Below are 22,617 nucleotides of genomic sequence, written 5' to 3'. Positions count from 1 at the left end.
CCTAATGCTGATTCCCAAATAGATGGGAACGCCTCAGTCACCAGTATTTATTAGCTTCTCCAGGAGGTGGCAGTCTTGCCTAAACTATAACCAGATAGAATCTAATGAATTAAATGCAAAAGGCTCTTGTTTAATTCATTTACTTCAATTTCAGGTAACCAAGTGGGGCACAGCTTTGGCATCTGAGTGCTCAGTCGTGTCAGACTCGTTACAACCCCCATGAACTGTAGCCCGCCAATGTCCTCTGTCCGTGGGATTGGAATGGGTTGCCATTTTCTCCTCCAGGGGATCCTCCAGACCCAGGGATGGAACCCACTTATGCTGCATTGCAGGCAGATTCTTTACCACTGAGCCATATGAAATTCAAATTAGTAATCACATTGCCACAGTAATAACCAGGTGCTATCAGTCCTCTCTGGGCTAGGAATGGGCCTCTCACTGGCAGCTGGCTGGCAGGGATCCAAGTCCAAAACTGCCACTTATTTTTTTAAAATTTTTATTTATTTATTATTTTTGGCTGCATTGAGTCTTTGTTGCTGTGTATGGTGTTTCTCTGGGGGTTCCCAGGTGGCTTAGTGGTAAAGAGTCTGCCTGCTGATGCAGGAAATGCCAGTTCGACTCCTGGGTCAGGAAGATTCCCTGGAAGAAGAAATGGCATCCCACTCCAGCTTTCTTGCCTGGAAAACCCCACGGACAGAGGAGCCTGATGGGCTGAAGTCCATGGGGTTGTAGAGTGGGACATGACTAAGCAACTGAACACAGAGCACAGGGGCTTTCTCTAGTTGCTGCAAGTAGGCACTACACTTCGTTGTGGTGTGAGTTTCTCATTTTGGCAGCTTCTCTTGTTGCAGAGCTCTAGAGCGTGCCAGGCTTCATTAGTTGCAGGAGGGGGGTGCGGTAGTTGCAGTACTTGGTCTCTAAAGTGTCTGTGGCGTGTGGCGTTAGCTGCTCTGTGGCATGTGGTTTTGAACCTGTGTCCCCTGCTCTGTCAGGTGGACTCTTAAACACTGGGCCAACGGGAAATTCCAAAACCCCATTTTAGCATCTTATTTCTGGGACGACTTTCAATGTCAACTGTCTTAAATCGAGTTACCTGGGAAAGAGACTCCAATGGGAGATTTATGTGCATAATTACTGGGAACAACATCTGTACTGGAAAGATGGAAGCAGAGGAAGAAGTTGATTTGTGAACACATTGCAGTGGAGGCCACAGGCAACCCGCATAGGGGCTCTGGATCTGGAGTTTCCATTCAATGTCAACCTGAATATAGGCAAGGGGGCGTGTTTTTGTACCCTGTTTTTGACCATTCCTTAAAGGTGAGATGCCCCTGGGCAAAGCTTTGGCAGAGAGTGAGATGCAGAAGAGGACTCAGATATGAGCCATCAGCAACCAATACTCTCAGCAGCTGGGAGATGAAGTGCCTTGCTCCTGATGCAGGCATGTGGCCATGCTCCAAACCGTTCTTAGAGGAACTTTTCCAGTTCTTAACATTATAAAGTCATTTAACAAAATGATATCTTATTTTTAAAAATTTGTTTATTTATGTATGTAATTATCAGTGAAGTGAGTTTCATGAGAAATTTTAAAGAGTAATTTTGATAGGGTTTCATCAGGCTATGTAACATAACCCCAAATCCCATAATTTTCTTCCCCAAAGCACATAAACTGAATGTTTCTATTTAATATTAGCAAGGGCCAGATTGAATCTTGATAATTAAAATGAAGACACAGCAATATTTTCCTCAAGAAAATGAACATTTGAAGAGAGAAACATTTCTTTAAAAAAAGTTTATTTGGAAAAGACAGCCTCTTGAATAAGGTTTTGTATGTATACATTCATTCTGTCAATTACAGTGATATTTTAAAGTGCATTGAATCATTGAATGTCTATCATTATCTTTCTGCCTCAGTTTAAAAGATACCAGGTTCAAAAAATATTTGCAGTTCCATTTGGTGCTGAAGAAAATAATCAGGGTGTGTTCTAGCTTTCATGTTGTTATTCAACATATCTTAATATTTGCCATCATAACCAATTTAGCTGCATTCTTATTTCATACCACTTTGATCAGGGATATATATTTCAGTATGTGTAGCAAGAAATTTTCCTGAGCACATGTCATGGTATATTTTTAGTATTTTTAGTACCTAACACACAGGAAGATTTGAGCATTTTCAAAGGAGTATCTTTCATTCTTGAGGTTTCTGGTTAATATGACAGGTGACTTTTACAGGTATGTTAGTAATTTTATATGAGGAATTATGCCTTCATGTTGTGGTGTAATTAGTCACTTCAAGAAATCATACTTCTTAGAGAACTGTGTTCCTGTTTCACCTTACTTGATGACATGCTTAAAGGTAGATGGTGAGAAACAGAAAAATCTTATTGGAGGTTAGAATTTATTATCTAATTTATTATTGGGCCTTTATAGATTTGAGTTCTGTCTTTTTAAATTTAGTTGTATTTTATGAACATGTAGTGAAATCTGGTACAGAAGGTAGTATCAGAACAGGTCCTATGTGAGACTTGACAGTGGCTCAATGACAGCAAGTTATTTCCTTTTATAATTTGTCTTGGTTTAATAGGAAAAGTGTAACTTTGTCCAAAGATGAAGCATTTGAAGAAGGTGGGACATTTTAGTCTTTGGAATTATATACATGACTAAAGTTCTATGAAACTGGAACTTGAGCTTGGGGTAAGTAAAGGTGCACAAGTTATTTTTTGCTGTTTTTATTAGTTTTGAAAGTGAACAAACGGTGTTAAAAAATATTTTAGAAAATATGGTTTATCTCAACTGTTGTAACTTTAGGTTAGCTGACTTTGGATTAGTGGGACATCTATTTCACAATTACTCTTTCCTGAAACAAAATGCCACATAAATATTCATTTTGAAAGAATCTTTGTTTTATATGATTTGATTTTTAAAATGTGAACAATTATAAATATAAGAGCATTTAAAAAACACAACAGTAATACAGATTAATAGTGTTTTAACTAGTCTCTCACAAGTTATGCCCACAGTTTAAAGTTAGTCATGCATGCGTGCTAAGTCACTTCAGTTGTGTTCGACTCTTTGCTACCCTGTGGACTATAGCCCACCAGGCACCTCTGTCCAAGGGATTCTCCAGGCAAGAATACTGGAATGGGCTGCCATGCCCTCCTCCTGAGGCTCTTTCTGACTTAGGGGTTGAACCCATGTCTCTTGGATCTCCTGCATTGGCAGGTGCACTACCACCAGTGCACTGGGGAGGCCCTTAGAGTTAGGCGCTCCCACATAATTCTGAAGCGTCTATCTGCAGCACGGTGCAAGCTACAGCAGAGACCTGCTTAGGGCTGCAATAGGAACTAATCCAGAGGTGACAGGAAAACGATGGCAGAAAGGAGTCTGAGAGTTCTGGTCATTAAAATGGCTATAAAATGTTGTTCTTATTTGTGTTTCCTTTTTTCTCCTGGAGACTAGAAGTATAGGTTTGTTCTGGCACATACATGGTAACATAGGATGTAAAGCAGTGATTAAGAATAAGGAATAGAAATTGTAAGGTATTTGGTGATGGCCTTCCTTCCAAATAAATTATTTCCATGGTATTTCTAATTAATCAATCTGCCTCATAATTTCATCCTTTCTCATGGCTTCACTGTGGCTAATCTTGAAACACCATAAATCCTAAAGAACCTTCCCACTCTGCCCAGCCTTACCTACACACCAATCCTTCCCCTTTCATTCCAAACAAATTCCTTCCAGAAAGTTTCCTTTGCATTAGTGGGATAAGAAAAAGATGTTTTTACTATCCAAGTTTTCATGTCTCTTAAAATATATTAAAATGTGAAATTAATAATGCTCATTGTCCTCACAAAAAGGCCATTAAATTTAATTAAAAGTACAAATTTATGTAGGCCAAGTGTCTTGAAAGCTAGTCTCTATCCTTTTATTGAAGTAGCTCTGATGCTTTTTGAGTTGGTGGTTGTCTTAACATCCAAACATTTTCTGGAAGAGATTAGTTTCTTTAAGTTTTTCATTGCAGAAGGATATTAGACCAAAAAACAAAACTGAAGAACCTGTTACTGAATGTGAATTCTTTCTGTGCTGGAGTTTAAAGAAGGACACAAACAACCGTTCATTCTTTGTTTTATGCTACTTTTGTAGTCAGTGGATTAACCTGTAGGACTTACAGTTGCTCTAAGTATATGCACCCGGTCCCATACCGATGTGTCTGGATAATATTTTGAGATATTTATGTTGTTGTTTTTTAATCCTTCATTTTCCACTTTCCATTTTATCCATTTAACCTGATAGAAGTTTGTGTGTATCAGTACCTGGGGAAGGCAGGGAGGGATGCAAAATAAATCTGGAATTTTTGTGGCTTTTATTTGGAAAAGTCAGAAATCTAAAGGCAGGCTAAGCTTAGAGAAACAGATAGGAATCTCCATATTAAGGAGGGCCTCCATCCTGGGTGGGAGAGCCCAGCTGGTTGGTCCTGTTTGCAAGAGGAACTGTGCATTTCTTCTTGACCTCAAAGAGATGGTCTTGATGTACCTTTAGGCCTGAGGTTCCTGGCAGGGTAGTGCCTCAGCACTGACTGGAAGCCTCAGAGAGCCACTGTGGGCTTGGCCAACAAGGTTGGCTAGTGTGATCAGAATAGGTAATAAATTATTATCTCCTGGAAATCATGAAGGATGATCAAATTTTGATGAAAACCTGTAAGGAGGAAGAAAGGAGCCCAGTGATGATGGAGAAGCAATGTCCCACTATTTTAGTGGGTTAAGGACTAAGAAGTTAGTTCATTCACTTAAATTTTTATTGAAAGTATTCTCTGTTCTAATGGCTAAGACACATTCATAAACCTCCATTCGTATCTCTAATGGAGATACAATTGCTTATGGAGTTAGGTTTCTCTGACCAGTGCTGTTCTTCAACAACACCCTTTATCTGACCCAGAATCCTTTTCCAGCCATGAATCTTTGAGCAGAGAGAGATAGAAAATGTTGTCATTGTTGTTCATTGTGTCCAACTCTTTGCGACCCCATGGACGAGAGCATGCCAGGCTCCTTTGTCCTCCACTAAGGAGAGGGAATGACTTCCAGGTTGTTTCAGGAGCATTTGGGTTAGGATGGGGCTGCAAGAGAAAAGCATTATGGATAATATGACAAGAGAAGGACATCCCTAGTGGAAGATTGGTGATAAAAGGTATAGAGTTAAAGGGACTTGGGGCTGATGAATTCAAACTTTTCTTCCGCTTTCGATCTGCAATGATGTCTTCCTTCACAATTACTGCACTAAATTTTTTCCCCCAGGAAACTCTTTCCCCACCACCCTTCTTTTCTGCTGTGAGTTTGGTGGTAGCTGGTGCTATCACCAAATGTTCACATCAACATTTTGCTTCTTCAGGCTTGAGTAGCAAGCCATAAGAGCTGCTTATTTGTTTGACAATGTGGTGAGCAAAGAGTTTGGCTCCTAGAAACGGAATGTTGGAGATACCAGTTATGATTGCATTTTGATGAGCTTATGCAAAAAAGAAAGTATTCAGGCAAGATAATTTTAGAATTTTTCTATTTCTCAGTTTACCTTAGTAATTTTCTGGTCTCTCTGACTAGAGTACAAATGAGCAAATCAACTCATCATTGTCTTTCCATCATGGTCAACTGATTTTTTGTCTCCATTGGAGAAGTAAAACAATAAGCAATCAGTCTACATTTTGTAGAGCATTTGCATTGTGATTCAATCTATTGTTTGTTTGTTTGTTTGTTTTCTTTTCAGAGTCTTCAGTATGGTATAGGCTTTATTGCTTCTATTGTAAGCATTATGGTCAATTACCTAATGAGAAGCAAGACTGGAAACATTTTCTAACTACTCTATAATGAGGGCAAATACTTTACATTTACTTGCCTCAAACAGAAAAGATAAACATCATTTCTCTCATGCTCACAGCTACAACTAAATGTGGTTCTGATTTGCGGCACAGGGACTAGGAGTCATAGACTTGGGTAGTAGTCTCACTACCCAGTCTCCGCTAGTTGTATTCCTTAGGTAAACCACTTAGCACTATATGCCATAGTGTCATCATTTTACAGATAAAGGGACTGGGTTAGGTTATCACTAAAATCCCATTCAGCTCTAAAATTCTGAGAGGGCTTTTTTTTTATTAGATTAGTCAAAGTTCTCATTTACTATTTCTAAATTTTATCTTCATTATTTAAGCTGTTTCACTAAAAAGGAGATTCATCTGTCTTCTTCTTTACTGGTTTACTTCAGTGATAGAAGCCAATCACTGACTTCTATCACTTCTGATAGAAGTCAGTGTGAGTGCATGCATGCTTAGTTGCTAAATCATGTCTGACTCTTTATGATGGCATGGACTATAGCCCACCAGTCTCCTCTGTCCATGGGTTTTCCCAGGCAAGAATACTGGAGTGCATGGCCATTTCTTTCTCCAGGGGATCTTCTGACCTAGAGGATCAAATTCGTATCTCCTGCATTGCAGGTGGATTCTTTAGCAATGAGCCACCTGGGAAACCCCCTACATGGCTGTAATCAGAGTCTAGCTGTTTTATGATAACATTTGAAAAATGAACATTTATGAAGGGACAGTTAACCAATGAAACATGAATCACATTTGCAGAAATGTTTAGTTTTAGTATCCAGTGATCTCATTCAGAGCTGTCCATGACTGACAGACCAAACTGGAAGGGTCTTACTAACAGACAATGAGCAAATGAGAATGACTCCTCTATATGGTCAGAGCTGTTTTCCCTGAAAGTAGAGGAAATGTTAGGTACCCAGGCCTCTCTTCCCATTATGCATTTTATGAAACTTTACTCCAAGCATGGAGTTTAAGGAAGATTTAAGGTAGTGGGAATCAGGGACACTTTTGTTGGTATCAGATTGTGACCAAATACATATACATTAAGACACCTACACTGTGAACTCTATAGTTATTTTATACTATGTACTTGAGGATGCATCTTATAAGTAGGTGACCATAAGCCTCAGTTTAGAGATGTTTTGTCTCAGCTTAATTCTTTCTCTCTTTCCTTCCAACATTTTTTTTTTTTTGACAAACAATTGAGGAGGTCTTACAAATAGCTGTGAAAAGAGAAGCGAAAAACAAAAGAGAAAATGAAAGATATACCCATTTGAATGCAGAGTTCCAAAGAATAGCAAGGAGAGATAAGAAAGCCTTCCTCAGAGATCAGTGAAAAGAAATAGAGGAAAACAATAGAATGGGAAAGACTAGAGATCTCTTCAAGAAAATTAGAGATACCAAGGGAACACTTCATGCAAAGATGGGCTCAATAAAGGACAGAAATGGTATGGACCTAACAGAAGCAGAAGATATTATGAAGAGGTGGCAAGAATACACAGAAGAACTGTGAAAAAAAGATCTTCACAACCCAGATAATCACGATGGTGTGATCATTCACCTAGAGCCAGACATCCTGGAATGTGAAGTCAAGTGGGCCTTAGGAAGCATCACTATGAACAAAGCTAGTGGAGGTGATGGAATTTCAGCTGAGCTATTTCAAATCCTGAAAGATGATGCTGTGAAAGTGCTGCACTCAATATGCCAGCAAATTTGGAAAACTCAGCAGTGGCCACAGAACCGGAAAAGGTCAATTTTCATTCCAATCCCAAAGAAAGGCAATGCCAAAGAATGCTCAAACTACTGCACGGTTGCTCTCATTCAATCCCAAAGAAAGGCAATGCCAAAGAATGCTCAAACTACCACACAGTTGCACTCATCTCACATGCTAGTAAAGTGATGCTCAAAATTCTTCAAGCCAGGCTTCAGCAATATGTGAACTGTGAAATTCCAGGTGTTCAAGCTGGTTTTAGAAAAGGCAGAGGAACCAGAAATCAAATTGCGAACATCTGCTGGATCATCGAAAAAGCAAGAGAGTTCCAGAAAAACATCTATTTCTGCTTTCTTGACTATGCCAAAGCCTTTGACTGTGTGGATCACAATAAACTGTGGAAAATTCTGAAAGAGATGGGAATACCAGACCACCTGAACTGCCTCTTGAGAAACCTGTATGCAGGTCAGGAAACAACAGTTAGAACTGGACATGGAACAACAGACTGGTTCCAAATAGGAAAAGGAGTAACCTCAGATATGCAGACGACACCACCCTTATGGCAGAAAGTGAAGAAGAGCTAAAGAGCCTCTTGATGAAAGTGAAAGAGGAGAGTGAAAAAGTTGGCTTAAAGCTCAACATTCATAAAACAAAGATCATGGCATCTGGTCCTGTCACTTCATGGCAAATAGATGGGGAAACAGTGGCTGACTTTATTTTTCTGGGCTCCAAAATCATTGCAGGTGGTGACTGTAGCCATGAAATTAAAAGATGCTTGCTCCTTGGGAGGAAAGTTATGACCAACCTAGACAGCATATTAAAAAGCAGAGATGTTACTTTGCCAACAAAGGACCATCTAGTCAAGGCTATGGTTTTTCCAGTAGTCATGTATGGATGTGAAAGTTGGACTATAAAGAAAGCTGAGCACCGAAGAACTGATGCTTTTGAACTGTGGTGTTGGAGAAGACTCTTGAGAGTCCCTTGGACTGCAAGGAGATCCAACCAGTCCATTCTAAAGGAGATCAGTCCTGGGTGTTTATTGGAAGGACTGATGCTGAAGCTGAAACTCCAAACTTCGGCCACCTGATGGGAAGAACTAACTCATTGGAAATGACCCTGATGCTGGGAAGGATTGAAGGCAGGAGGAGAATGGGACAACAGAGGATGAGATGGTTGGATGGCATCACTGACTCAATGGACATGAGTTTGGGTAAACTCCGGGAGTTGGTGATGGACATAGAGTCCTGGTGTTCTGCAGTTCATGAGGTCGCAAAGAATCAGACATGACTGAGTGACTGAACTGAACTGACCTACAACATTATGTTAGTTCCTGGTGCACAGCATAGTTATTCAATATGTCTATACATTCAAAATGATCACCAACAAAGTTATTACAACATTATTGAGTATAATTCCCAAACTGTACATTTCATCCCTGTGACTCATTTATTTTGTAACTGGAATTTTGCTCCTCTTAATCCTCCCCACCTTATTTCACTCATCCTCCACTCCCCTCTCCTCTGCTAACTACCTGTTTGTTCTCTGTATTTATGAGTCTGTTTCTGTTTGTTATATTTGTTCTCTTCTTTTTAGATTCCACATAAGGTGAAATCTTTCTCTGTCTTATTTATTGCACTAAGCATAATAACTTCTAGGTCCATCTATGTTGTTGTAAATAGCAAGATTTTATTCTTTTTTATGATTGAGAAAAATTCCATACATATATATATATACACCACAGTTTCTTTATCCACTCATTTTTCAATGTGTAATTTGCAGTTCAGTTCAGTCACTCAGTTGTGTCCGGCTCTTTGTGACCCCATGGTCTGCAGCATGCCAGGCTTCCCTGTCCATCACCAACTCCCCGAGCTTGCTCAAACTCATGTCCATTGAGTCAGTGATGCCATCCAATCATCTCATCCTCTGTTGTCCCCTTCTCCTCCCGCCTTCAATCTTTCCCAGCATCAGGGTCATTTCCAATGAGTTAGTTCTTCTCATCAGTGGCCTAAGTATTGGAGTTTCAGCTTCAGCATCAGTCCTTCCAATGAATATTCAGGACTAATTTCCTTTAGGATGGACTGGTTGGATCTCCTTGCAGTCCGAGGGATTCTCAAGAGTCTTCTTCAACACCACAAAAGCATCAATTCTTTGGCTCTCAGCTTTCTTTATAGTCCAAATTTCACATCCATACATGGCTACTGGAAAAACCATAGCTTTGATTAGATGGACCTTTGTTGGCAAAGTAATGTCTGTGATTTTTAAAATCTCCAATTCCCGTCCATTTGAGTTCACTCATTCATAAGATGTCGATGTTCACTTTTGCTATCTTCTGCTTGACCATGTTCAATGTACCTTTATTCATGGACCTAATATTCCAGGTTCCTATACTTTGCTGACTAAGGTCCGTCTAGTCAAGGCTATGGTTTTTCCAGTAGTCATGTATGGATGTGAGAGTTGGACTGTGAAGAAGGCTGAGCACCAAAGAATTGATGCTTTTGAACTGTGGTATTGGAGAAGACTCTTGAGAGTCCCTTGGACTGCAAGGAGATCCAACCAGTCCATTCTGAAGGAGATCAGCCCTGGGATTTCTTTGGAAGGAATGATGCTAAAGCTGAAACTCCAGTACTTTGGCCACCTCATGCGAAGAGTTGACTCATTGGAAAAGACTCTGATGCTGGGAGGGATTGGGGGCAGGAGGAGTAGGGGACGACAGAGGATGAGATGGCTGGATGGCATCACTGACTCGATGAACGCGAGTCTGAGTGAACTCCAGGAGTTGGTGATGGACAGGGAGGCCTGGCGTGCTGCGATTCATGGGGTCGCAAAGAGTCGAACACGACTGAGCAACTGAAGTGAACTGAACTGATACAATAGTTTTCTTTACAGTGTTGGACTTTACTTTCATCCCCAGGCACACCCACAGCTGAGCGTTTGTTCCCACTTTGGCCTAGTGCTCATTCTTATGGAGCTGTTAGTAATTGCCCTCTGCTCTTTCCTGTAGCGTATTGGATACCTTCTGACCCAGGGAGCCCATCTTCTAATGTCATATCTTTTTGTTTTTTCCTGCTATTCATGAGGTTCTCCAGGCAAGAATACTGGATTGGGTTGCAATTTCCCCCTGCAGTGTACCATGTTTTGTCAGAACTCTTCACTATGACCCATTTGTCTTGAGTGATTTTGCAGAACATGGCTCATAGCTTCATTGAGTTATGGAAGCCCTTTCACTACAACAAGGCTGTGATCCATGAAAAGGATAAAGAGAATAAAGTAATATCTAAGAATCCTCCACAATATATATTAAGAAATTCTAACTAAATGTTAAGGGCTTCCTTCATGTCTCAGTTAAATCATTCAAAAATGAAAATCAGACAGCTTTCCAATGATTGGTGCTAGATTGCTCTTTATATAATGTGTTTAACAGACATTAACACCCTGTTAACACCCTGCAACTAAAAACAAGATAGAGGAATCAGATGCTACTCTTCCAAAAAATGAATTAGTATTGTGTGGGAAACATCATTCTTCTAAGAGTGTGTCTGTGTGTGAGTGTATAAATGTGTGTATATTTATGGAATCTGTCATATCTACTACTGTGGGCAAGAATCCCTCATAGTCAGCAAAAGAGTCCACAATGCAGTACTTGGGTGCAATCTCAAAAATGACAGAGTGGTCTCAGTTTGTTTCCAAACAACGATTCAGCATCACAGTAGTTCAAGTCTATTGTCCAACTACTGATGTTGAAGAAGCTGAAATTGACCCGTTCTATGAAGACTTAAAACAAGTTCTAGAACTAACACCAAAAAAAAGAAGAAAGAAAAAAAAAGAGATGTCCTTTTCATTTGTAGGGGATTGGGATGCAAAAGTAGGAAGTCAATAGATACCCAGGATAACAGGCAAGTTTGGCCCTGCAATACAAAATGAAGCTAACAGAGTTTTGTCGAGAGAATACCCTGGTCATAGAAAACACTCCTTTCCAACAAAAAGGAGATAGCTCCTCCCCTGGAGGAGGAAATGGCAACCCACTCCAGTATTCTTGCCTGGAAAATCCCATGGACAGAGGAGACTGGTGGGCTACAGTCCATGGGGTTGCAAAGAGTCAGACATGACTTAGCATCTAAAAACAAAAACAAAAAAAGCAGAGAACTTTAGTAATTCTCACTTAGCCACAGGGTCAGGAAGATCTTCTGGAAAAGGGAGTGGCTACCCACTCTCCTTCAGTATTCTGGCCTGGAGAATTCCATTCAAACATTATTGAATGCTGTGTGTTAGGTCTTGTGGTAAGTGCCTTACATATATTATTTAATTCTCACCAACATTTTTGAGAGAAATTTCATTTTTGTTTTTAGCTGAGCGACGATGAGACACCAGTACTTGAATGCAGATTTTTCTGACAACAACAAAAAATTTTTAAGTAGTTTTTCCTTCAAGAAATATGTATTAAACCCTGTAATAGGTTCTGAGAATTTAACAGATAGGAGGACACATGACTCTTATAGCGTTTTAATCCATTTAAAGTTGATTTTCTGTATGGTATAAGAGAGTGGTCTACTTTAGTTCTTTTTTAGAAAAAATGGGACATAATAGCTTTATAATGTTGTGTTTCTGCTGTACAACGAAGTGAATCAGCTGTATGTATATATCTTCCTCTTGGACCTCCCTCTCACCCCACCCCCTCATCAGACTCCTCTAGGTCACCACAGCACCAAGCTGAGCTCCCTATGCTTTAGAGCAGGCTCCCATTAGCCATCTCCTTTACACATGGTAGTGTATATAGATCAATCCTAATCTCCCAGTTTGTCCCACCCTCCTCTTCTGCCCTGTGTCCACATGTCCATTTTTGACATCTGAATCTTTATTTGTGTCCTGGAAATAGGTTCATCTGTACTGTTTTTCTAAATTCCTCATGTGCGTTAACATTTGTTTTTCTCTGTCTGACTTACTTCACTTTGTATGACAGGCTCTAGGTCCTGCCACATCTCTACAAGTGACTCAAGTTCATTCCTTTATGTGGCTGAGTAATACTCCGTTGTATATACGTACCACATTTTCTTTATCCATACATCTATCGTTGGATGTTTAGATTGTTTCCATGTCCTGACTACTGTCAACAGTACTGCAATGAACATTGGGGTACATGTGTCATTTTGAATTATGGTTTTCTCAGGGGATTTGGCTAGAAATGGGATTGCTAGGTTATATGATAATTTTTAGTTTTTTAAGGAACTTCCATACTGTTCTCTCCAGTGGCTGTATCAATTTACATTCCCAGCAGCAGTGCAAGAATGTTCCTTTTTCTCCACATCCTCTCCAGCATTCATTGTTCATAGATTTTTCACTTATGGCCATTCTAATTGATGTGGGGTGATAACTCATTGTAGTTTAGATTTGCATTTCTCTAATAACTAATGATCAATATCTCTTCATGTGTCTTTTGGCCATCTGTATATCTTCTTTGGAGAGGTGTCTATTTAGGGCTTTCACCCATTTTTTGATTGGGTTTTTTGGTTTTTTGACATTGAGCCTCTTGTGCTGTTTGTATATTTTATTCTTTTGTCAGTTGCTTTGTTTGCAAATATTTTCTTCCATTCTGAGGATTGTTTTTTCATCTTCTTTATGGTTTCCTTTGCTGTGTAAATTCTTTTAATTAGGCCCCACTTGTTTATTTTTATTTTCTTTAGGAGGTGGATCTAAAAAGAATCTTGCTATGATTTATGTCAAAGAGTGTTCTGTGTGTTTTCTCTAAGAGTACTATAGTGTTCAATCTTACATTTAGATCTTTAATCCATTTTGAATTTATTTTTCTGTATGGTGTTAGGATGTGTTCTAATTTCATTATTTTACATGTAGTTGTGTAGTTTTCCCAGCACCACTTACTGAAGAAACTGTCTTTTCTCCATGGTATATTCTTGCCTCCTTTGTTATAGATTAGGTGACCATAGGTGCGTGGGTCTACCTTCAGGCTTTCTATCCTGTACCATTGATCGATATTTCTGTTTTTTGTGGCAATGCCATTCTGTCATGATTACTGTAGCATTGTAGTATAGGCTGAAACTGGGGAGCGTGATTCCTCCAGCTCAATTTTTCTTTCTCGAGATTGCTTTGGCTATTCAGGGTCTTTTGTTTCCATACAAGTTGTAAAATTTTTTGTTTTAATTCTGTGAAGCATGCCATTGGCAATTTGATAAAGATTGCACTGAATTTGTGGATTGTTTTGGGTGGCATAGTCATTTTCACAGTATTGGTTCTTCCAATCCAAGAATATGGTATATTTCTCCATCTATTTGTGTCATCATTGATTTCTTTCATCAATGTTTTGTAATTTTCTGAGTACAGGTCTTTCGCCTTCTTAGGTAGGTTTATTCCTAGATATTTCATTCTTTTAGTTGTGATGGTATATGGGGTTGTTTTCTTAATTTCTCTTTCTGATTTTTCATTGTTAGTGTATAGGAATGCAAGAGCCTTCTATGCATTAATATTGTATCCTGCAACTTTACCAAATTCTTTGATTAACTCTAGTAGTTTTCTCATGTCATCTTTAGGATTTTCTATGTATAGTATCATAAATGCACACAGACAGTTTTACTTCTTTGCCAATTTGCATTCTTTTTACTGCTTTTTCTTTCCTGATTGCCATGCTAGGACTTCCAAAACTATGTTGAGTAACAGTGGCAAGAGTGGACACCCTTGTCTTATTCCTGATCTTAGAGGAAAAGCTTATAGTTTTTCACTATTGATAATGATGTTGTGGGTTTGTCATATTTGTCCTTTATTATGTTGAGATAGGTTCCCTCTATGCCCAATTTCTTGTGAGTTTTTAATCGTAAATCGGTGTTGAATTTTGTCAAAAGTTTTTTCAGCATCTATGGAGATGATCATATGGTTTTTATTCTTCAGTTTGTTAATATGGTGTATCACATTGGTTGATTTTCATGTTTTGAAGAATCCTTGCATCCTTGAGATAAATCCCACTTGATCGTGGTATATGATCCTTCTAATGTGTTGTTGGATTCTGTTTCTTTGTACTTTGTTAAGAATTGTTGCATCTGTGTTTGAGTGATATTGGCCTGTAGTTGTCTTTTGTGTGTGTGTGTGTGTGTGTGTGTGATCTTTGTCTGGTTTTCGTATCAGGTAGCCTTGTAGAATGAATTTGGGAGTGTTTTTCCCTCTGCAATTTTTTATAAGAGTTTGAGAAGGATGGATGTTAGCTGTTTTCTAAATACTTGATAGAATTTGCCTGTGAATCTGTATAGTCCTGGACTTTTGCTTGTTGAAAGATTTTTAATTACAATTCAATTTTTAATTGCAATTTCAACTTCATTACTTGTGACTGGCCTGTTTATATTTTCTAAATCTTCTTCATTCAGTCTTGGAAAGTTGTACGTTTCCGAGAATTTTTCCATTCCCTCCAAGTTGTCCATTTTGTTAGCATATAGTTGCTTGTGAAAATGAAAGTGACAGTTGTTCAGTCGTGTCCTTCTCTTTGCAACCCTGTGGACTGTAGCCCACCAGGCTCCTCTGTCCATGGAATTTTCCAGGCAAGAATACTGGAGTGGGTTGCCATTTCCTTCTCCAGGAGATCTTCCTGACCCAGGGATCGAACCTGGGTCTCCTGCATTGCAGGCAGCTTCTTTACCATCTGAGCCACCAGGGTAATACTCATAGTTGTTTGTAGTAGTTTTTTATGACCCTTTGTATTTCTGCAGCATCAGTTGTAATTTCTCCAAATCAATTTTATTTATTTGAGTTCTCCCTTTTTTTTCTTGATGAGTCTGGTTCATCAAAATTGATGAGACTTATCAATTTTATCTTCTCAAAGAACCAACTTTTAATTTTATTGGTCTTTGCTATTGTTTTCTTCATTTCTTTCTCTTCAGATCTTTATGACTTCTTTAGTTCTACTGATTTTAAGTTGTCTTTAGTCTTGTTTCTCTAGTTGCTTTATGTGTAAGGCTAGACAGTTTATTTGAGATTTTTCTTGTTTCCTGAGGTGAGATTTCAGGAGACTGTTGTAGTTTCTTTTTCCCTATCCTCACTTTCAGTCTGTAAGTGTCCCTAGCATTGTTGCTAAGCTGTTTTGGTGGTGCTGAATTCTCTTAGTTTCCAGCTCACTTATTCTGTAAAACTTTTGATTTCTCTGTCAAATATGGAAGAGATCCTTGCTTTATAGAATAATCTTGGTTGTAGGTTTTTTTTTTTCCCCCTTTCATCACTTTAAATATATCATGCCACTGCCTTCTGGCCTGCAGAGTTTCTGCTGAAAAATCAATTGATAACTTGATGGGGATTCCCTTGTATGCTATTTATTGCTTTCCCTTGCTGCTCTTAATATTTTTTCTTTGAATTTAAGTTTTGTTTGTTTGATTAATATGTATGTTTTTCTCCTAGGGTTTATCTTGTATGGAACTCTCTGTCCTTCCTGAACTTGCGTGGATATTCCTTTCCCATGTTAGGGAAGTTTTCACCTATAATCTCTTAAATATTTTATTACACCCTTTTTCTTTCTCTTCTTCTTCTGGGACCCCTATAATTCAAATATTGGTGCATTTAATGTTGTCCCAGAGTATCTGAGACTGTCCTCAATTCTTTTTGACTTTTTCCCCCTTATTCTGCTCCTTGGCAGTTATTTCCATCATTCTATCTTCCAGCTCATTTATTCATTCTTTTGCCTCAGCTGTTCTGTTATTGATTCCTTCTAGTTTATTTTTCATTTTTATTTCAATTTTTGTGTTGTTCATCTGTTTGTTCTTTAGTTCTTCTAAGTCTTTGTTAAATATTTCATTTTTTTTTTTTATCTATTCCTCCATTCTATTTCTGAGATTTTAGATCATCTTTACTATAATTATCCTGAATTCATTTTCAGGTAGATTGTGTATTTCCTTTTCATTTATTTAGTCTTGTACATTTTTACCTTCCTTCTTCATCTGTAACATATTTTTGTTGTTGTTGTTTCATTCTTTTGATGGGTGGGACCATGTTCCTGTCTTACTGGTTGTATGGCCTGAGGCTTTCAGCACTGGACTTTGCAGACAGTTGGGTAGAGCCAGGTCTTGGTGCAGAGATGAGGATCTCTGGGAGACCTCACTCTGATAAACATTTTTGGGGTTCTGAGGTTCTCTGTTAGTCTAGTGGTTTCAGGTTGATGCTCCCACCACAGGAGCTCAGGCCTGACCCTTGGCCTTTGAACCAAGATCCTGCAAACTGCATGACACCACAAAGGAAAAAAAAAAGGAGAATAATAACAAAGAATAAAAAATAGAATTAGAAAAATAACAGATATATTAGAAAAAATAAAAATAGAAATGAAACAAAATAACATCAACAAGATAAAACAGAAGCACAATGGCAAAAAATAAAACCCCCCAAAACTCTGGAAAAAGCCTTGGTGGTGGTAGGGCTGGAGCTTAGGTGTGGGTATGGATTAGGTGGGGCTCATGTTTGGTGGGGGCGGGGCCTAGGTTCAGGACCCAGGGGTCTGGAAAGGGCCCTAAGGGTCGGGGGCAGGGTGCAGCCTTGCATCTCCAAGTGTGGAGGATCAGGACCAGGACCGCTGCAGGCTTGTTGGGGCCCAAGTGGATTGGGCAAACACTGGCTGTGTTCCCCTTTGATCCTCCTGTCCCTAAGGGTCCCTCCCTGTCACCCCATTTACCTCTACTCTTCCTCTCCTCCTCTTCCCTCCCATGCTCCCAGGACCTGAAGGGGGCATTGGAGGGAGCATCAGAGGGTGGAGGACCAGGCTTGGGACCGAGTAGGCTCTCTGGGGCTCAAGTGGACAGGAGAAATGTTGGCCACATTCCCCTCCCATCCCACAATCCCCTGAGGGTTCCTTCCTGTCCCTGTTTCTCTCCTCGTCGTGAGTGGACCCCTCCAGTAGTGGGATCCCCCTTCTCTCTCCTAGTTGCCCCTCAAGGGTACCTGTCCCTTCCTGCCTCCATCTCTCCCCACTCCCTGCTCACCCCCACCCCCACATCCTACATAGTAGCTTGGGCATTCCTCTCACTCTCTTAGGTGTCCCTATCTATCCCCCACCAACGTCAAGTAGGTGCCCTAGTTGTGAGGAGACATGAACTTCACATCTTACCACTCCACCATTTTGACTTCACCCCCTCCATTTTAGCTCTTACATGTGGCTGTCTGGTTTTCCCAATACCATTTTTTAAAGAGATTGTCCTTCCCCTACTGCATAGTCTTTGAAACTGTCTTTCTGATGCTGTTTCTCCTGGCCAGCAAGTCATAGAAATGTATCAAGAGTTTGAAAGGGTGACTATAAGGAGCCAGACTGTGTTCTGGCATCTAGTGTCCAGCTTCATGGGTGTTGTGAGGCAATTATAGAAGTAGTAGAAGCAGCTATGGTTTTCTGGTTCTAGCTTTCTGATCTTCCTTATTACTAGACCACAGAAATTCCAGTGGCAGCCCCTTCACTCCTACTCCTTTGTTCCTTCCAACAGTAATGATTCCTTATTGAATCCCTTGCCCATAAATTTTCTGGAGTTATTTGTTTCCTGTACTGAATCTTGACTGACAACTCAATTCTCATTTGATTTATTTCACTCTCCTGGTTCTAGTTTCATGCTCCCTAGGCAGCCATCCTATTATGATTTGATAGACAGTTTGTGTAATGGATAAGAATATAATCTCTGGAATCAGGTTTGGCATCAAATTTTCTTCAATTACCATAGGAAATTCATTTAACTTTTAGGAGTCTCAGTTTCCTTACTGTAAAATATTAATAGTGATGATAATATACCTCATAGGACTGTCATGGAGATTAAATGCCACCTTGTGTAAGTTCTGTATACATAATGAAAGTTGATAAACAACAGTTATGTTATTCCTATTGTTATCATTGTTGCTATTACTACTGTGTGTCTGACTTTCACACTCATTCTTTGGATTCTCAAAGCAGAAGACAGGTCCTCATGACCTAATCAAAGCCCTGTTCTTGGACATCACTGTTACTATATATCATAAGATGATATATTCTGTATTCATTAAAATAATCTTTTAGAACAATTTTTCACAACATGCATAATGATTGACATTTGCATGCATGAAAACCACATGACCTGAGGGTATAATCTATGCTTTTACCTCGCATTCCAGAAAGCATATTAGAATTCACATGAGCGAAAATGATATTGTTATTGCAATACATCTATGTATATATGTATTTGTTTATGCTATAATTTGTTAAATAAGAGCAAAATGATTCACAAAATTTTATATATTTCTATTTTCTCAGTTCAGTTCAGTTCAGTCGCTCAATTGTGTCCGACTCTTTGCGACCCCATGAATTGCAGCACGCCAGGCCTCCCTGTCCATCACCAACTCCCGGAGTTCACTCAGACTCACATCCATCGAGGCAGTGATGCCATCCAGCCATCTCATCCTCTGTCATCCCCTTCTCCTCCTGCCCTCAATCCCTCCCAGCATCAGAGTCTTTTCCAATGAGTCAACTCTTCACATGAGGTGGCCAAAGTACTGGAGTTTCAGCTTTAGCATCATTCTTTCCAAAGAAATCCCAGGGCTGATCTCCTTCAGAATGGACTGGTTGGATCTCCTTGCAGTCCAAGGGACTCTCAAGAGTCTTCTCCAACACCACAGTTCAAAAGCATCAATTCTTCAGCGCTCAGCCTTCTTCACAGTCCAACCCTCACATCCATACATGACCACTGGGAAAACCATAGCCTTGACTAGACGGACCTTAGTCTCACTGCTTGACTGATGATGAAATTTTCAAACTTTCCTGAATAATTTTCTCCCTTTACTTGTTGGCAACTGCTCTTCTCTTGTTGGATCCTTCCTCCCCATGCTATGGGTTGGAAAATGCCTCCAGGCAGAAAGTTGAAGCGATCATAGGGATCACTCATTCTATTCTTTCTCTCAGTGACCAAAGTTCTGGAATGTCTATTGTCTCAGGTCTAAAACCAGGTGTTTCACATATTTTTGTTTAATTTTCCAGTTGTTTACAGTGAAAGGACAAGTCTGCTAACAGTTATTTCATCTTGGTAGGATTAGAAATGCTGCCATAAATATTCTTGATTGAACGAATCATGTAATTTGAGAGGAACTATTAGAATATAATCTCTGATTTTCTACCTAATGTCTTTTGTGGTCTCTCAGGTATTGAAGATGGCTCTTCCTTTGGGGATAAAATGTTAAGAGATTCTTTTCCTTTTGATCTTTTCTCTGCAGCTGCTGGATCTCAAATCACCCTCAGAATGACACTAAGTTTCTTAAGATTAAAAAAATAATGACTTTTTAGTTTCTCACTGCATACATGTAACCCTTCTTACTTCAAGCCTTAACTAACTTAAACCTTGATTTCTCTTTCTTTTTTTTTTCTTTGACTTTTGTTCTTTTGCTCATTCTTCTTATTCTGTCTTGTTTTCTCTCAGGGAATCTATTTTCCATCACATTTTAATATTTAAAGACATGCATTTACATTGATTTTTTCTTTTTTTTTTTTTTGGCTATGCTACATGGCTTACAGGATCTTTGTTCCCCAACCAGGGATTGAACCTGGACTCTCAGCAGTAAAAGCACAGAGTCTTAACCACTGGACAGTCAGGGAATTCCCACACTTACATTGATTTTACAAAATATTTTTCCTGGAAAAATTGACAAGATATACATGCAAGCAAGAAAGAATGATTTCTTTTAGATATCACCTGGATTCAGCCCAAGATGGAAAGGACCTGGCAGCCACTCAAAGCCTTGGATAATTGCTAATTGGCTGGAATATTGGAAAATAACTTGGCATTTCCCACATGTAAAATATTTATATAAAAGAGAGATGAATAGAAATAAGATATTTATTACTTTTCCCTAGAAAGGTAGCTATTTTTATATTTTTTTCATTAAGATAAAATTTTATTTAAAAGTGTTATCTTAATCTGCAAAGATGTCCATTAAACGGTATAACTAAATATGCCAGAGAAGAAGCCATGTAATTAAAATGTCCGCTTAACTCACCCAATCATTTCAAAACCATACTTTGCTGATGTATATGACCCCATTTAAAAAATGTCTTTTGTTTTAAACTAGAGAAAAATATACAGATACGTGTTGGTAAATGCTAACTGTCCATATTCACACAGATACACAGTGTAATCTCTGAGTCCAATATTCAGAGAAAGGAGTGAAAAAGCTAGAATTCTGTACACTACTACATAGGAGCTAGCACCCTCCAGCTTCCAACAGAACTGAGGGAGCAGAAGATTTTTCTGTTTTCTCACAGAACATGGTGGTGTTGATCACATAAAGTTTTTATTGAGGCTGGAAGGGATTAAAACGAATTTGGAACAGAAAGAGGGTAAAAAGTTTTTTTCAACTGAGTTCTGCTCAAGGTATCTATTCCCCAAAATAAGTTGCAAACTATGGTATAAAGAAGGAAAGAGACCTCAAAAACAGAGCAACCAAGCACAAGAGGAGGAAAAAAAAGGGCTGCAACTTGCTTCCACAGACTGAAGAAAATTAAAAAAAGAAGGGCTTCCCTGCAGCTCAGACATTAAAGAATCTGCTTGCAGTGTAGGAGACCTGGGTTTGATATCTGGGTCAGGAAGATCCCCTGAAGAAGGGAATGGCAACCCACTCTAGTATTCTTGCCTGGAGAATTCCATGGACAGAGGAACCTGGTGGGCTACAATCTGTGGGGTCACAAGAAGTTGGACACGACTGAGTGACTACTACTACTGGAATCCATTAGTGTTCCATTTGTCTTCTCCTTAATCTTCCTTTCATTACTCCCACTCACCATCATCTTCATCTTCATGTTTATCCTCATCCACTTCAACAATATCTTCCAATTCTTCCTCTTCGTTATCATCTCCTTTTTCTTCTCCTTCTTCTCCTTTCCCCTGTTCATCATCCTTGTCAGGAATCAAGTATTACTGTAATGGAGATTAGCCAAATATCATCTTTGGTGACCTCTCGTAACTCACCTGCACCTACATCAGAATGAACAGTAAACCAGGTGAAGAAACTCTCTGGTTTCTCATGCTGTCTCTTCCTGCTGGCTTTATTCTGCATTTGACTTGAACATTTCATCAGATTCTTTCTGGATTGCTGTTTGATTTCAGTGGACTTTGAAGATGGATCACCACTCTCATTCAGATGAAATTCTTTGAATAGAACTTTATTTTCAAGGAAAGGGTTTTCATCAAAATAAAAATCTATTCCATAACCTGATTTAATATCTTCAAATTCTGTCACTTCAGCTCTTGTCAAATAATGCACTGTCTCTTTGTCCTCCTCCCCAAGCAGTGCAGACACTTGTGGATGGTTAACAAATGTTGTCACCGTAAAATTTTGTATTTTGGCAATCAATTTTGACTTCTTCTTAAAAAATGTTTGGCAGAATTTGTTGTATTGCTGTTCTGCTTTCAAAATCTCCGCACTGGCTTGTTCATCAGGTCTGTTTTATTTTCTTCATCAGTATGTTCAATTGCTCCTTGCTGTTCTTTTCCTTCCTTAGGCAAGTTCAGAAAAGCAGATCTTTCCTTTGGCTTGGAGGCAGGAGTCAGTCTCAGTTTCTTCAGTTTTTTCACTTGGGGTGGAAGTGAAGAATGATGTTTGGGGTCTGTGCTACAAGAAAAGCCAAGAATCCACCCAAGGGAAGAGACACATATGAGGAGCTCTAAGAAGTAGAAGGGTAACTCTTCACTGCATAATGACGCCTGTGATCTCAGCCACATGGCCACCATATCTTAGGATCAATGTAAAAACCTAAATAGTCAAATTTGAGGCATTTAGATAGGTCCAGTTTTCTTCCAAAAGACAACTATTGCTATCAGTTTCTTTCACATCTTTTTAAATATACCATATATAACACTGATAATGACTGTTCTTCATCTTTCTTTTTTCATTTAACATTGTATCTTGGCAAAGTTGCTAGTCAGTACAGAAAGAGCAACATCCTTATTCTTTTATAGTCTAAGGAAAAGCTGTAACCTAATTAGTTTTCTTTTTTAGTTGAAATATAATTGATATATAACTTTATATTAGTTTCAGGTGTACAACATGTTTTGATATTTGTATAATTTGTGAAATG

The 22,617-nt window shown here is 39.0% G+C and overlaps 1 pseudogene; it reads right to left on the bottom strand.

The window, feature by feature from the left end:
* Window positions 1-21,256: 21,256 nt before the first annotated feature.
* LOC128048207 (protein SET-like) lies at window positions 21,257-22,270 on the bottom strand (annotated as a pseudogene).
* Between the last annotated feature and the right edge of the window lie 347 nt (window positions 22,271-22,617).

This window comes from Budorcas taxicolor, chromosome 5 (assembly GCF_023091745.1).
Source record: "Budorcas taxicolor isolate Tak-1 chromosome 5, Takin1.1, whole genome shotgun sequence".
Classification (NCBI taxonomy): domain Eukaryota; kingdom Metazoa; phylum Chordata; class Mammalia; order Artiodactyla; family Bovidae; genus Budorcas; species Budorcas taxicolor.
Note: the sequence above shows the minus strand (reverse complement) of the source record. Positions and strands in the feature narration are given on the sequence as shown.